Genomic DNA, 4,084 nt, shown 5'->3' on the forward strand with positions numbered 1-4,084 from the left:
CTTCTGGTTGGGCTGGTTGGGCAACTTTCTTTTTCCTCTTCTTCGATACAACCTGCCAACCGAAATCGTCTGCTGGTGGGTCCGTTTGTTTCATGGATACAACCTCTGTAGCCACTTGGGCTGGCCGGTCAACCTTCGGTTGTAGGTAAAAGTATATATATAGAATAATGTGGTTATCATCAGCAGCCAGAGGCCATTCCTCCCTCCTTGCCTGCAGAGTTCTTGATTTTCTGGAAAGTTCTACGAGATTCTGGTAAGATAAATACCATTGAGAGGACGTTGTTAGGGGACAGTCAGGTTCAGTTTAGAGTTGGTTGTGGGATGGTCCTTTTACTGTGTCGTATCAGCCAGATGGGTATTTCTTTTCACAGTTTTCGTTAAAGTTTGTTTTCTAGAAGCATAATCTAGAGCACTATTTTCCATATGTTTATCATTTTTGTTGTTATAGTTTCATTATCATCATTAGTTTTGTTATTGTTGACTTTCAGATATTTGATGTTATGTTTGTGATTCCCGTGGAAGTGTCTGACATCTTGCTAGAAGACTTTCTGGTCACAATATTTCTGCACTGGGGAGTTGATCGTATTCTTTTATTGCAGGTTTTGTTATTATCTTGCTTTACATTAAGGTCTACTGGAGGTTTTCCCAATGCTGGTTGAACATATGTCCAGCAACAGGAGATAGCGTAAGATACAGTGTTGATGAAACTTATCTATCTATATACCTATCTAAATATCGCTCTATCAATCTATCAATCTAACTATGTATCTATCCATCTATCTTTATCTGAAAGTCAACAATAATGAAATCATTGATGTATGAAGTATAACAATGTCCTCTCAATGGCAATTATCTCACCAGAATCTTCTAGAACCTTCCAGAAAACTATGAACTCTGCAGGCAAGGAGGGAGGAATGGTCTCCGGCTATTGATAAAACCATATTATTCCATATATATGTTTATATATACATATTTATGTATATATATGAATGTATATATAACGTAGAGGATAATGCGGCCATCATCAGTATCGAAGAAAACTGAAAAGATGAGGTCCCACCGAGATTCGAACTCGGATTGCTGGATCCAAAGTCCAGAGTGCTAACCCTTACACCATGGGACCTGATAAGAAAAGATGTGATTTCATCTAAATGTTTTACATATAATCAACCAGAGGCCATTCCTCCCTCCCTGCCTGCAGGGTTCAAGGTTTTCTAGAAGGTTCTCGAAGATTCTGGTAAGATCATTACCTTTGAGAGGTCGTCGTTAGATGACAGTCAGGTTCACTCTATGGTTGGTGTTTGTAGTTGGTTGTCCGAGGATGTTGTTATACTTGATCAATTTTGTAATTGTTGACTTTCAGGTAGGAAGTACTCATTTACGATGCATCCTTGTACTCACAACAACCTTATGAGTCACTTCAAGATTTATCTTCACTACAACTTTATCTTCACTACACCATTAAGGTTGAAGTCAATGGTCACATTCACTACAATCTCAACACGACTGGTCTTATACCTAACCCATATTATCACTACATCCATGTACATGTATTTCTTGCAGAATAACGCTGATATCAATGATTTCTGTGAAAATTGACATATACAGCCTTACGTATCTATCGATCTATCTAATATCTGTTTTTTACCTATCTATCTACCGATCTATCTATCTATCTATCTTTCTAAATCAGAAAGTCAACAACAATATCATTAATGATACGCATAACTACGTCCTCTCAATGGCAGTTCCTACCCAGAATCTTCGAGAACCTTCTAGAAAACCTTGAACCCTGCAGGCAGGGAGGGAGGAATGGCCTCTGGTTGATTATATGTAAAACATTTAGATGAAATCACATCTTTTCTTATCAGGTCCCATGGTGTAAAGGTTAGCACTCTGGACTTTGGATCCAGCAATCCGAGTTCGAATCTCGGTGGGACCTCATCTTTTCAGTTTTCTTAGAAACTGATGATGGAACTGAGCCATATAGTTGATCTTCGATGGACATATATTTCTTACGGCCCACCATTTTATTTAAGTATGAAGATCTCACGGCAGAGAGGAAACGTGTGATATTCAAAATCAAAAGCCGCAATTGCCCTCATGGTAATGGCCGACATGTCTGCAGACAGATGACACAGACTTGTGAGAAGTTAGACAAATATGGACGTTCCTGGTTGCTGTATAGACTAGGTTTATTATCACTTGTAATGAAGGAGAAATGTTGCACATTATTCCACACCTTTTTTATTTAGGCTAGGTTAGGCTAGGATGAATAGGGTCCATAACGTAACAGAGCTGGGAAATGCATCATATCGGATCTGTATTTGTGCAAAATGGCGCAAGTTTGTGGAAGTGATTTACGTAATGCCGGAGAGAATCCACCTCCACCAGAAATAATGTCTCAGACCATACAATATCTGCTGTTGGACGAGCAGGGGACATTAGACCAATATATTCCTGTAGTTTACTGCTGTTCCCAAACACGCAGAAAGACATTCGTAAAAGCGTTAAACTGAAGTTTTCCATCGGTTTTCATATCTTTAATTACTCTAACCAGTTCCAACAGGTGGAAAAAATCATTTGAAAAATCAGAAATTATTTGCATATAAAAAGCATTTTGATCGATCGTACCAAATATTCAATTATTTATGTACCCGACAAAATATTCAGTCACTCCTATATCCAACATTTTCCTGCTGGCTGGTGCCGTTAAAGTCATATGGTAATTTACCACAATTAGATTATAGATATATTCATCTATATGGAATGGCTCAGCGTGAAGAAACATATATATTTTCACTAAATCCTCCTCTTCACTACACTCCCATCTTCACTACATAGTTCTAACACATCTTGACTACACCATTGTATGGCCACATTGTGTTCTTATCTTCACCACAGCCTCGGCAAAATTGATGTTTTCTTTACACATCAGGGTAGATGGCCATCTTTATGATGACAGAGAACACACATAACATATTAAACCACTTATCTTTAGTCACTTTAATCTAATTTCTGTTGATAAAAACGAATTATAATGACAATCCTTGTGTTCTGTGATGGGACATTGTACGGGTGAAGGAACTGTTGTCAGGCACATGTATCAAACTATTGAGAAATTAACTTAACTGTATTAAAGTATTAACTTCACTATATTAGACTTCTCTATATTAAGCTATGCTAGGATATGATCAGTTCCCAGGTTATATAAGGGCGGGAGCCAGGCCGAGAGCATCATTTGAGCTGTGACCTCTGTCGAGAGAACATATCTGCTCCGCCTTGCAAGCTCCCTCAACCTTTCCTCGAACACTTCAATATAATAATGTTCACCAAGGAGGTAGGACGATCCTCCCTTGTCCAGGAGATGGAATTTGAATATGTCCATGTATTTGACATGGGCAATGGCTCTGTGGACATGGAAGTGGAATACCCAGACGTGGAAGTGATGGATGGAGTGGAACTTGGCTGTGTGGATATGGAGGTGGAATACCCAGACGTTGAAGAGATGGATGGAGTGGAATTGGTGGACTTGGAAGTCATGGATGGAGTGGAATTTGGCTGTGTGGATATGGAGGTGGAATACCCAGAAGTGGGATTGGAGGAAATGGAATATGGGTGAAGCTGGTATGAACGCCATATGGATTTGGTGAAGGTTGACCTCGTAATGTTTTGACGTAAAATAGGTCAACCACTGTGACCATGTGGCGGGGAGGGCCACATCCACCAACCACGAAGCGAGCCCCACCACGGAGAAGTATCCTGGCTGCATCCACGTACGAGAACCACCGCGGGATTGCCGTCATCCAGTACCCCTGCTATGCCTCCTACAAGAAGGCACTTCTTGCCAACGTGACACCACTTCCCGTCAACGGTCGCTGTGCAAAAGTGAAACCTCACCGTCCCACTGATGCTGACCAAGTGACCTCGCCCACTCAAGTGGCACTGCAGCCCACACGCCCTACCAGACACACCATCCATGAGGAAATGCAGCCCACCCCACTTGTCAGGCCCACCTTCAGGGAGACATGGCAGGTCTCAAGACCTGTCAGGCCCACCATTCAAGACCGACTTGGTCCCCCAA

At 41.0% G+C, this 4,084-nt stretch overlaps 1 non-coding gene across 1 annotated transcript; it reads right to left on the reverse strand.

The window, feature by feature from the left end:
• Positions 1-1,051: 1,051 nt before the first annotated feature.
• On the reverse strand, positions 1,052-1,123 carry TRNAQ-UUG (transfer RNA glutamine (anticodon UUG)). The gene has a single exon. It is a non-coding gene; the product is annotated as a tRNA-Gln (tRNA).
• Between the last annotated feature and the right edge of the window lie 2,961 nt (positions 1,124-4,084).

This window comes from Panulirus ornatus, chromosome 9 (assembly GCF_036320965.1).
Source record: "Panulirus ornatus isolate Po-2019 chromosome 9, ASM3632096v1, whole genome shotgun sequence".
Taxonomy (NCBI): Eukaryota; Metazoa; Arthropoda; class Malacostraca; order Decapoda; family Palinuridae; genus Panulirus; species Panulirus ornatus.